This window comes from Pinus tabuliformis, chromosome 8 (assembly GCF_031772625.1).
Source record: "Pinus tabuliformis cultivar Carrire ecotype Pingquan chromosome 8, CPIR1, whole genome shotgun sequence".
In the NCBI taxonomy this organism is placed as follows: Eukaryota; Viridiplantae; Streptophyta; class Pinopsida; order Pinales; family Pinaceae; genus Pinus; species Pinus tabuliformis.
This window is the reverse complement of record NC_142294.1, coordinates 480754641-480768490: the sequence shown is the minus strand read 5'-3', so window position 1 is coordinate 480768490 and position 13850 is coordinate 480754641. Positions and strand designations below refer to the sequence as shown.

Genomic DNA, 13850 nt, shown 5'->3' with positions numbered 1-13850 from the left:
AATATTTTTTAGAGTGGAAATATGATTTCTCTAAAAACTTGATAGATCCGAAATCAAAATGAATCTAAACTCAAAAATAAATATCGATACTTAATAAATATTAAATATTATATATTAAATCAATAAAATGATTAAAAATAAATAAAAATAAAGTACCCGAAAACTCCTCCTATGGTCTAGTATAATTCCATCCACACTCAATCAAAATGACATATATCTTTTTAATATATATATATATATATATATATATATATATATAATATTTGCTATAATAAAAATTGATTCTGATTTTGGAGTTCAAAATCTGAAAAACTTGAACGACAAGAGAGAAAAAGAAAACACGCCGCATAAAATAAAGGAAAACCATGATAGAGTTTTATCGCAGCGAGATTTCATTCCTCCAATTCGTCAATCGATTACTGTGCAGGCTTGGGAGAATCGAACCACCAATCAAGCTCTGGCTGTTAGAGACACGCCATGTTTTCCAATTATTGAAGCCAAAACTCCCTGTGCAAGCACTCGGTTCTTTATCACTCCTCTGCCCTTCTCCGGAATCGAACAGTCCTTAGAGAAAGTAGTCGCCAAGCCTGTGGGTGAACTCGTGCAGAGAATGGAAGATCCAGGGGGAATTCTGATCCTTGAATGCCTTTTTGAATTCTTCGATGACCTCGGCTTCGGCAAACAATAAAACCCATGCTATTGGGTATTGAATGCCCTCTAAGACACCATATTTAATGCACTCTAAGAGCTTGACGGGACAGCCCTGGTCATTCTCCTCCGCCTCCGCCTCCGCCTTATCGCCACCGCCACCACCATTCCATAAGAAAGCTCGCATATACGATACATACGATACACGATATACAATGTACGCATACGTATCGGCCAAAAAGTGGGATCACAATTTCTACGAAAATCTCATTATTGTCAAATTCGGCCGTCCCGTCGTGTGACTTGTCGGTATCGACTTGAGCGTAATGAGGGTGTATTGCGTTGAATAACTCAGACGGAATTTCTATGAAATCTCAACATTATCTGAATCTGGCGTGCCGTGGTCGGTATTAACATGATTTTACGGTTCCATATCCATATAGTTACGAAGGTTGGAATTTGACATACAAATTGTCCGTCACGAGGCAATTTAACAATTAAAATGCCGTTAACACTCCACTATACAAATTGTAAGTCTACTTTAAAATTCCAACGTCTTTCAAAGCCTGTTGGGGAAAGAGAGCACGCAATTTCAATAACTTTTTAGTGTGTTTTTGTAAATAAGCATTTTGAGGTCAATTGACTTCTGGAAGTGCAATTCGCGAATCAATGTGATCCGCTAGTTTTAGTCAATTCGTGAAACATTCCCGAACTCCTATACTATTTTGGAATCCCTCTATACCAATAGTGTTTATATGTACTCTACCAATGATACTCATAATGTGTCATAGATAGTGATATTGCTGAGTATATATCAAGGTATTGTGTCAAACGTCTCGCTAAACTATGCAAAGTAGCAATAAAATATACCCTCGTTAGCGTTAGGCTTCTTGAGGTAATAAACTAAGGTGAAGAATCTTAAGGAAAATTTTAAGGATGGATACCTATATCAAATTGTAGAAACCTTTGAGTATCTTACTAATCTCTAAAATAACAACCATTGACTATGTTCGTGATATTTTTGTAAAAAAATTCAAATATTTAATGATTCTATCATATTTTATAGAAACTTTTGGTAAATTTGAGTAAAACACTTTTATCCTATGGAATTTGGACAAAATATTTTAGAAAAGAATTGAATTCGACAAATAATTTTTTGGGTTAAAAAGCATGAAAACTTAGCACATAGGGAAATATAACCCTTAAAAATTTACTTAGTGAAGATGTGGTTAGTAGAATGATTATTTCTTTGGAAACTTGTTGGTCTTTTAACTCTTAGTCCCTTGTTCTCAACCCATCTTGAGATATAGATGTCTAAATTTGTAGTAATATCTTCACCAAAGGTAATGTAATCATAATTGTGCAAACTATTAATTTTTACATTTTAGAGAAAGGTAATTGGAATGGTGAGTTTAAATACAATAACTTTTGTTATTTATTTTGTTTCTCTCGATTAAATTGCTAATGAATTGGTGTACTTTATTTATTTATTTTTACTGGATATTACTTACAAGGTAAATGATGCTGTGCTTCAACTTAAAAATACATATTTTTTAATATATTGTTTTTAGAAGAAAATAAATGTTGCAATTCCGTTCTATAACTAGCATACCCTAAAAGTGGGGGACGTATGTGTTGTGTAAAGAAAATAGGAGTTTGTTTCGAAATCAAGCAATATACGAGTTTTCAAATTGATATATTGTTTACATATTTTAACAAACATGTTTGGCTTAGTTTTATGAGAATATGATGAATTCATGGTATCTTAGTAATTTGTGTTCATTATGTTAATTAAAATTATGTTCACTATTGTTCATGATATATTGGCCTACATATTGAATTAATCCTATGATCTCACACCAAAGAGAGGCTCAACCCTTACATAATTGGTCCATGTTGAAAAATCCAAGAAGACTTCAATATGGGTATAATCAAGGGATCGTGTCACCTCCATTCTTGAGGGTGACTAGACTTGGCCACCATCTCATGCAACTAGCCACTTAATCCATTAGTTTTTTTCATTCCTAAATGTCAATTATGTTTTGGATTAGAATTAGATAGAGGGGGAAAGAATATTTTTTTAGGCTCAACTACAATAAGTGGGTGAGTAGATTAGGTAAACAACTCCCTAATAAATAGGGATTTTATTGATCATTTTAGTTAGAACTCCTTTGTATGGATAATTAATGTTTATATGACTAAGAATGGAGTTAGGATGATAGGGACACTAGTCTTGTTATTCCTCATGTTATGAAGTAGGCTACTCAAATTGTGCTAAGATAGAACAAAAATATATCACTTATCTAATTTTTGCACATTGTAGAATAAATAGATGAGTTCATTTTTCATTTAAAAACTATTTGATATGGTTCTAGAACTCCCCTAGGTAGGGCACACCAAAGGGTGAATCAGAGAAGTCTCCTTCTCCCATTTTTAATTATTGTAACATAAGTTCATTGCATACCTGTAGCTTATTAGTTGTATCCTTGGTAGTTCAATGTTATTAGTATTTATATTCATATAGTATTTCCAGTATGTTGAGATTCATGTTGTTCCCCTTATTTTTTTAAATTCTAAACCTATGTCCTTATATTTCATAATATTCACAAAAGTTTAAAAAAATATTATAAAATTTCCAAGGAGGCTTGCAACCTCGGAAACTAGGAACTCTTATATCCTTAAAGTATAGTGTCTATCTATTACTTAGGCATTTTTCTTCTTAATAATCATAAGAAAAATATAAATTATACGATCTATTTCCTGGAGGTTGGATTATGCCAGTTGCAAACTACATAGACATATAACCAAAAAATAGATAATGGAGGACATCCATCCAAAAGTGTTTCCTCCTATTGTATGTGCCCCTCTCACTAGTGCATGAACTCATCTACTAGTTAATGAAATTCCAAACTGACAATAGGGTTGTCATGGAAACCCCTACACCCCACATCTAATTCCTATATTTTACCTGATTCCCCATCAACTTTTTTAATCGATGTGCCAATCATGAGAACCCATTTAACGAAGGCTTTGAGTTTACCTTCAAATATACTTAGATGATACTTTAGGTTTGTGATTTCATATAACTCCAAAGTAATTGTTTGAGACACAATTTCCTTCGTAACCTAGTACATCTCTACTAGCTAAAATAACTTCATCTCTATATTTCTTGAATTCCTCATTTGGTATTCACCCAATGAACCTTTGACATAGCACATGCATTTATGGCATACTAAATAATACCCTTAATTTGACTACATATTGGAATATACCTCTAAACATTACATTATTTAACCCCCTAACAATACAAACCCAATACACCTTCCCGATTTAAAAAACCCTACTTTCACTAGATAGTGTAGGTATCCATTTTTTCATTAACATTTTTTATACCCCTTTATGTTTTTTCATTAACTTTGAACTCCATTTTTTATACTTGCTAATATAAAAACCCTTTACCCCCTATTATATGCTCAATATATTGTGTCAATTTTTCCTCAATATATATTCCCCAATATGAATGCATGTGGTATTGTATTTTTCCCTCAATGAAGCACACGTGGAATTCACTAGGTCATGCATCCATCCTTCCACTTGGGTTATCACCTACTACTTCCAAATGTAGATCTTGGTAACCCCCATTCTCATTAATAAATACATCACCATATCCTATTACATTATCCCCCCTTCAATCTTAATTACTTATCATCCCTTAGCGACTTTCACTAGATGCTCAACCCTTTACCTTGCCTATAACACCCTCCTCCCACATTTACCTATGCTAACCAGTCCACTGGGGTAAACATGTGATGAAAAAATTACTATTATGTGATTCAACTCCCCATGTACAGTTAAGGAAGTGGAACTGAAAAAAAAGAAACCAATTTGACCTTCCACGGGAGCAGGAAAACCTTCAGGAGACAACCAACTCTCCCAGGTACCTAACCCTTGAGACAAGTTGTCATTTTACTGACCTAGAACCCCAATCGCCTCCTTGACAAGCCATCAATGCACTTATAAACACTATTGGTATAGAGGGATTCCAAAATAGTATAGGAGTTCGGGAATGTTTCACGAATTGACTAAAACTAGCGAATCACATTGATTCGCGAATTGCACTTCCAGAAGTCAATTGACCTCAAAATGCTTATTTACAAAAACACACTAAAAAGTTATTGAAATTGCTTGCTCTCTTTCCCCAACAGGCTTTGAAAGACGTTGGAATTTTAAAGTAGACTTACAATTTGTATAGTGGAGTGTTAACGGCATTTTAATTGTTAAATTGCCTCGTGACGGACAATTTGTATGTCAAATTCCAACCTTCGTAACTATATGGATATGGAACCGTAAAATCATGTTAATACCGACCACGGCACGCCAGATTCAGATAATGTTGAGATTTCATAGAAATTCCGTCTGAGTTATTCAACGCAATACACCCTCATTACGCTCAAGTCGATACCGACAAGTCACACGACGGGACGGCCGAATTTGACAATAATGAGATTTTCGTAGAAATTGTGATCCCACTTTTTGGCCGATACGTATGCGTACATTGTATATCGTGTATCGTATGTATCGTATATGCGAGCTTTCTTATGGAATGGTGGTGGCGGTGGCGATCAAGGCGGAGGCGGAGGCGGAGGAGAATGACCAGGGCTGTCCCGTCAAGCTCTTAGAGTGCATTAAATATGGTGTCTCAGAGGGCATTCAATACCCAATAGCATGGGTTTTATTGTTTGCCCTCGGCTTCGGCCTTGCCATATATTCCTGCAGCCTCCCATGCTGCCTTCAAGCCCTCACTGACATTTTCAGAGTACTGAATTCCAGGTACGAAGTCTTTTGTGGCCCACGGGGGTCGAACCGTGGGTGGAAATGTGATGCCCTCAAGCTCCAAGCCATTGAGCACAATAGCGAAACAATGGTCCAGCTCGGGAAAATACGACTTGGAGACCCAATCTGTCTGCAATTGAAGCCTTGGCGGGAGGAGATACACCACTTTTTCCAATGATAGATGCGAGGATCCCTTCAGCCATGACCCTGTTCTCTATCATTACTGTGTCCTTTTCGGGAATCGAACCATCCTTAGAAAACACAATCACTAGCCCGGTGGGCGAAATAGCAAACAGAATGGAAGAACCAGGGGGGATTTTAGTCCTGGAAAATCTCCTTGAATTGCTCGATCGCCTTGGCTTCAGCTTCACCATATATGCCTGCAGCTTCCCAAGCTGCCTTACATGCTTCGCTCATTTTTCCAGAGTACTCAGATCATGAGAGTGGCAAGATGAGTGTTACCCTTTTGAATTTCTCATATAAATAGGTGGCAATGTCCATGTAAAAATCCACCCTATCCACCCTCTTCAGCTTAGAAGTCGAGTGATAAGGTGGATACTTAACATGATAATTACTTGTACGCATTATTATAGTTATTTTCTTTCAATAAGCAATTATTATTAGATACAATATATTAGTAATTGTCTCAAAAAGTACAAAGAGAGGCTGATAGGATTATTAAATTGGAATTGTTGAATTTTTCTAGAAGAGTTAATTGGTTTGTGGAAAACCTTGTTTTCTTGGACTGGATCATTGTGCAATTACTTTTCTTTAGATGTTTTGTTTATATCTGCACTATTTCCTATTCTTGACTGAGATAGGCTTAGATCTCCTCCAACCATTTTCAAAGGAGCAGTGACAACTTCAGGATCTTTAACTGATTCAGAATCAAAATCCATCTGGCATTTAACCCTGAAAGGCCTACCTGCCTTAAATCTTCCTATTGGAAAGTTTATAATTAACTCTATTGTATTTTTCTCTCCTCTACAACGATTAAATCTTTCGGTTCCAAATATGAGGGGCCTTTGAATTTCAAAACTGAGGGCATTTGAAACTCCATTTTTGCTTGAATTTCCAAATTTAGCTTGACTTGTAAAAAGTGAAAGGCTTGCAGCCTCCATGCAAGTACTAAAAAGACAGCCAGGCATATTTAAACTCCACAATATGAAATAACGGGGAAATGAAAAAGAAAGACAATCCACCACTCTGAATATCACAATTTATTCCAAACTCTTAGCCTCCTCGAAGTCTATAGTTCTAGACCTTAAGCTAGGGGTGAAATTTATTTGAGCACCAACTTCAATAGCCTTGAAGTGTTTCGTTGGAGTACACAAGATTTACAAGGGCCCTATCATACCGCTAGAGACAGCTTCTCCCGAAAAGGAATACAACGAATCAGACTTTGGCCTTGTGAACGAATCCCACTTTGGCCTTGTGAACGAATCCCACTTTGGCCTTGTGAAATAAATGCACGAATACACCTGCAACTTGACACTCAACTCTGAGTAGAAAAATAAGGGATTTGATGCGCATAAAGTCACTGACTATCCCGTGTCGACTCGAAAGCGCTGAAAACTTTTTAACAAAACGATGCGTGATACTATAATTTAAATGTGCAGATTAGCTGGGCTTTGCTTCCTCTCAAACAACCTGAAATTCGAGATTTTGCCTAAAATGAGATGTTCAAATCCAAAATTTGAGAAATGCTCTATCAGTTTAGTTCAAACACGATAATGAACGACCCATGCAGCTATAGAGCTTAAAAGCACAAATTTCTTATTTTTCATTATTTAAAACTTCAATGATGCTACAAAGTAAAGCTCAAGGAAAAAAAAAGCTACCAGATGTCTCAGGAATGATGTGGAGAGAAGAATTGGACCTCTCTTATGCAGAATCACTCCAAAATGCTTTCCACCTTGGAGATTTTGAAAGCGCATGGGAGGGCATAACTGACCGCCTGTCAAACTCAAACCATGCTTTAAACAATTGTTTCCGAAGGATGGAAAATGAAGTTGGGAAGGCCACAGATTTGATCGATCACCAGCTAACACCGCAGCATTGCCTCGATTGTGTCCTTTGCAAGCCCAGCCTCTCGAGGCAAATTAGAGAATGGAAGTCAAATTTCGAAAAGCTCTTTACAGAGCTTCAAACCGACATTTTTGTGTTTTAGAATTCTCGAGGGATTGTTACATCGGCACCGCATCAAAAAGAGCTATTACAAAATTCCAGCACAATACTTTGTGTTAGGATTAAACTTATTAGATGACTGTGGTGTTAGAGATTGCAAATTGAGGATTACTACTGCATAGTATACGATTCATGGAAGTAGACAAACAACTTCCCTTCAGAAAACTGCATTTTGACTAATGGCAACATCCAAGACATCAAAGGCATGTATCAAACAGTCATGTGGGGTGAGCACTTGTCAGGCATCAGAATCTGGTTCTCTCAAGAACTTATCAGAAGGCAAAATCTCTCAAGTATTGGAAGTAACAAGCTTGAAGAAAACATCAATAACTGGTTATTCTAGTGTACAAGAAGCAAGCAACGTGAAACAAAATTTGAAGACAGGAGTTATATTACCAGCCTCTGAGAAAGCTAGATTGGAACAAGCACCCAAGGTAGTTGTTTCCCGGGTTGCAGAATTGGCGTCTCAGAAAATACCACCAAAGGTTGTGGTTACTTCTTCATTATCGGAAGCAAGTCCATTACAATCACCCACATTGAAACATGCACTCATAGTAGGGGGGGTTTATCAGGTGACTGGTGAAACTTTCCAATTTAATAATCCTATCAGCCTCTAAGAGTGACATAAAAGAATGGGAAAAAGCAGTAAAAATATCAAAAGCAGTAAAAATATCTTCGAGAGTGAAATGAAAGAATGGGAAAAAGCAGTGAAAATATCTTGCCATGCCAAGAAGGCAACTCAACTGATATTTGGAAAAAGCAGTCACACTTCAAAATCAACGATTGAAAGTGTCTCACTTGATCGAACCTAAAGTCATACTTGATTGTGGATTTTGCCATGGTATCTTAGCAATAAAACAAAGAGCTTCTACTTGATTTGGCATTATTTCCTCTTGATAAACAAATTTAAGACCTCGTATTTAAGGACATTCCTTTTTATCATGATTTTTTCCACATATAACACAGGTTTCTACACTTTTTATGTCAAGGGGGCATTCTCTCAAGGCATGCTTCTTTCTACATTTTGGACAAAAGATAGATAATGCAACATTTTCAGCCTTTTGCTTGTTTTGTATTTTAAGCATATCTATTTCTTCACTAAGATTCCCAAAAATACCTGTTTTGAAATTGTTAAGCAAATTTCCTATTTCAACCCTACTTACTGTCCCAGCTACAGATTTATTAAATCCTAGACATAACAAGATCTCTTGGATATTTCCTAGTTCTTGTCTTTCCTCTTGAAATGGGTATGCATAACTCACAAATATCTCGAAATGATAACTGAGAAATATCTCCTTTGCCCATCAAATTGAGAAGATCTATCCACTCATCTATGATAAATTTCAGCAAGAGAGCTTTCAAATTTTCTTCATCTAGAATATGCATTTTAGCGCTTTTTACATTATAAGAAAATCTTTCAAAAAAATCTTCAAGGTTTTCATCTTATTTTTGCATAATTTTAAAGACTTCATCTTTAAGGTTATGGGGCATGCAATAATCCTTGTATTTTTCTAAGAACGCATTTTTCATTTCTTCCCATGTTCTTTTAGAATATGCTCCTAAGCCCATAAACCATTTTAATATTGAATCTTTAAGAGTGGATGGAAACAATTTCAACTTATGAGTATCAAGCAAGTAGTCATAGGATCTACACAAGACTTTAAACTCAAAGAGAAATGTTTCAGGATCCTCATTTCGTAATCATAGAAATTAGGGAGGATAGAGGGTGAGATATTTTTCATTGTGATTGTGGTATCTTCATCAAAGATGGGAAATACAAAAGGTTCTAGATCTCCTCTACCACCTCCTCTTCCTCTTCCTCCACCTCTTCCACCTCCTGTATTTCGTCCTTTTCCACCTCCAAACCTATGTTCACCATTCACATTATGTACTTCTCCTTCCCCTTCTGCCAAGATTCCTTAGAGCTAATATAAGGTTCCAAAATTGGATTTTCTAGTTCCTCCTATGGTTCTTCTATCAATGGAATGTTAAAATCGGTTTCTTCTTCTTCTTCACTAGGAATTTCCAGTTCTTTTCCTAGAAGTTGTTCTCCAGTTGAAGATAGAAATATTATTCCCTTTGTTGGGGATGTAGGATCTTCTTCTTCCCCTACGAATACAACAAAGGAAGTTGGTGAATCTTTAGGTTGAATTTCAGATCTATGTACCTCAAGAATTCTAGGTCTGCCTGCAATTGATGGAATATGAGCTTGGGTGTTTAGTGTGGCACTACGAGGTCGTGGTTGGGTGAATGATGATGTTGGAATTAAAATCCTACGTCTACTTATGAATCTAACTCTAGAATCTATTTCCACGCACACACACACACATAGATATATGCTAATGAAAAGAAAAGAAAATAAATCCTATATACACTTCCTCGACAACGACGCCAAAATGTTTGGTAATTTAATTGATGTTAAATTACTACATAAATTATCGACCAAAGCTAGTATACTGATGAAGTGTATGTGCACTGTATGTACTAGAAGTCTTTATTATTCAAGCAATTCCTAGATTAAATTGATATATCAAGATGCACATGTTTTGTCTAACAACTATCACTCTTACATGAAAGTAAATATGTCACTCTTTAACAAAAATGAAATCAAAATTATTGTACTTGCTTAAAAGAAATATCACACTTTACTTGAAAGAAACATCACACTTTCTTGAAAGAAATATCAAACTAAAATTATCACACTTACTCAAAAGAAAGATCACACTTGCAGAAATAAAATTACTCTGAAATCAAACCCAAATTGCTTCAACAAAAAAGGAAATTTATCTAAAATATTACATTTAATCAAAATCTTCTTTACTTAAATGTAACGTAACTCAAATATAACTCAAACTATACTACAAATCCTAAATCAATCCACACTCTGTCTTTTCATGTGCATAAGAGATCTTAGCTTCACTCATTCATCCTACATCAAAATGATTAAACAAATCCTGTTTTAAACTCAATCCTAAACATTCATTCAAAATCAAAACTGGAGAATTAGATAAACTAATTAAACATTGTATAAAACACAAAATTGAAATGTTAATAAAAAATGATAAAAACTTGCAACTCCAGAGTGACCTCCTGCAAGATGTAGGTAACAACATGACTTCTTCAAAGGATTATATATGCACTGAGACAATGCACAACAAAGTTATCAAACAAAACAAAGTTTTTATAACTGTAAACAAAGTTTTCAAAATAATATGCAAGACTGTGTTTATCATGCCGAGAGGTAGATTTATAACCTCTATCAATAACTGTTTTAGAGATTTACGAGCATATCCTACTTGAAAAAGGATAAAAATAACATAAAAAGATAATATCTCATGATTTCCTTATGATTTTCTATTGGAGAAGAAAATCACGAGGCTAAAATTTCTTCCATTAAATTTCTTGCTCGCCTGGTTCGCCTTTGGATCCTTCTTCGTTGGTTGAATTCCACGTTGATTGGGGCTATGTGGTGTTCTTATCATCGATCTAGATCATGAAGATAGGTAAATAACATTATGCCAGCTATTGGCCACACCCATATGTCTTGTTCCTCAGAACTTGGAGTTTCTGAACCCATCAAACCTTCAACTATGTTGCAGAATGAATCATTAGGTGAAAAATTGGTGGAATTCAGTAGCTTATGCAAATATTGAGTTAAATAATAAACAACAATGAAACTTATGAAATAAAATATGTTTAAGTACCTGCTATTGCCATGAACCTTGTAAACTGATTCTTAATTAGAGTTATTAGAATAAAAAAGGAGGAGGATGGAGTGTAAGAAGGTTATCAAAAAGAGACAATTTTAGGATTCAATAGGGATCAAACTTTGGACTTCATTAAGGGTGGAATGTTATGGGATAAATATTTCTTTAGACTTCAGTTTTCTCTCGGCCTTCAAATATCCAAAATCTCATCTTCCTCACTACGACTGGTATTATTTCAGTTTTGAGGTCCCCATTGGGTTTTGGATTGTGTCCATGGTTATATCCACACATTGGGTGTCTAGAGGTATAAATCTAATTGAAATTTCAAATGAAACCACTCCATTCTTATGCATGTGTTCTAAAGGCCCCCCTCTTCTAGGATCAATAGAATTAGATTTAATTGCAGTTATGCATGTTGGAATTGATCATAATATGTCAAACATGGGACAATGTACTTGGTTTTAGGAATGCATGGAAATCAACTTAATAGATGAACAAATTTCCTACGGAATTCTCTACTTGGGCCTGTTCAATGGTTTTCTTCCTACATGTACCCGATAAGAAATTTTTAGTCGAGGATCAAATTATTCTATCGATGTTTAAATAATAGTTTTTGGATATAAGAGATGATCTTTGAGAGGACCATCCTGTAATAATATAGTCAATTTCTTAGTTTCTCTCATGTTGGTTTAAATAACTATCCAAGGAATTTGTCTAAAACCAACTAAATGGTAAGAAATTGGACCAGAATGGAGATTCCTATCATTTGGGAAAAGGAAGAGCTCAACAATTGTTGAGAAACATTAGTGCAACTTGCTTTCTAGATTGCAACAAATACATTGGTGGAGGAAATAATGAAGAAGTGTATGTTTCTTAGGGTAGAAATATGATGGATAAAAAAAAATGTTTATTGGAGCTAGCCAAACATGCATTGTTATGCACAAACTCAAACTACAAAGAATACATTAAACATGAGGAATGAAGCTTGTTCTCCTTACATATTGTAGACTTCATTTCCATGTTGGAAGTGATGGTTGAATATTAGCTTCAAATATTCTACTAGTGCAATTGACACTAAATATGTTAACTCTAATAACATCACAATGGAGACAAAAGTAGAAGTAGTGTTTTATTTCAAACATGGTGCATTACCACTATGTAATACCTGCAGGACAATCTATCTTATCCATTCAGTCACCAAAGCTTGGTTGGTGGTATATCTGTGTGCACATTTCGAATTTATCAAAAATACATTTAGAGAAAAATCAAGAGAAATATGAACCATATCTTTACTTTGTGTTGAAGTGGTGAATCTATACTTGTAGCAATGGAAATACAAGTGAAAATTGCACGTGGAAAGTGCATCCACTTTAGAGGGTTAAATGAGTGGGAGCTAGCCTCCCATTTGAGTCTTATTATCTTCTGATCAACAAACAAGAATAGAAAAAGTTTGAAAGTTTTCATTTGGAGAAATATTTCAATAATTCTTCCATATTAAATGCCAGTCAAGACCCATTGACCTTTTTTCTTTTTGGAGTGCCTTTGGTGTAGCTAGAAGAGTCATATTTGTTTGATATTATGCCAAATTTGGAAGCTTTTCAACTGTTCACAATTTGGATCACCGTACAAATGTTTCCGATGGTGTGGAAAGTCCAATCTTCACAACGGTAAATGGTAAAATTAAGAAAACAAGATGCAATTAAATATCATTCACCAATGGGAGGGTTTTTAGTGCCTAGTGTTGAAGGGGAAAGTTCCGAAGGGCTAGGGTTGAGAACCCCAATAGAGCAGAAGTAAAATGCAATACAGAAAATTCATCTAGGAGAATTTGGGTATAGTATGGATACCTCTCATTAGGGATGAATTTAGGCCTAGTCATGGGGTTTATATATATATATATATATATATATATATATATATATATATATATATCACCAAAAACCTAATTTGATTAGGCCACAAGATTCTGTATTTGAGATTTCGGTGCAACCCGTAAACCTTGCTTGAAAACTATCTTTCTATATATTTTTTCATGTTTTAAAAGGTGTATGTGGGAAGCATGCATAGGAATCGAGTATGTATGCACTTTATAGTGGGAAGAATCACGTATGATTTTTGAAAAATGATTTTTTGAAATAGAGGACTGCAAGGGAATAGGGATCTGCCTATGCCATATATGAGCATCTAGTCTACAATAGTGATAAATGATGTTATAACACCTAAGCTTATGATTGTCTAGAAGTTTCAATATTAAACAAGATAGTCATCAAGTTACAATGTCCATATTGTTTCAGGGATATCCTATGCATTATCCCAAACATGGGACCTTCTACGATGAATTGGAAGAAAGTGGACTGAATTTATTCAGTTATTGATCTTGTAGTAGGACTCATGGAGGCTTTGATTGTTCAATCGAGTTGATATCCCCTAAAGCTCATGGAATTTTGGCTATCTTTTATTGTTGTTGTTGTTACT

General features: G+C 35.2%; 1 pseudogene; it reads right to left on the bottom strand.

The window, feature by feature from the left end:
• Positions 1-450: 450 nt before the first annotated feature.
• Positions 451-6066, bottom strand: LOC149236161 (uncharacterized; annotated as a pseudogene).
• Positions 6067-13850: the final 7784 nt, after the last annotated feature.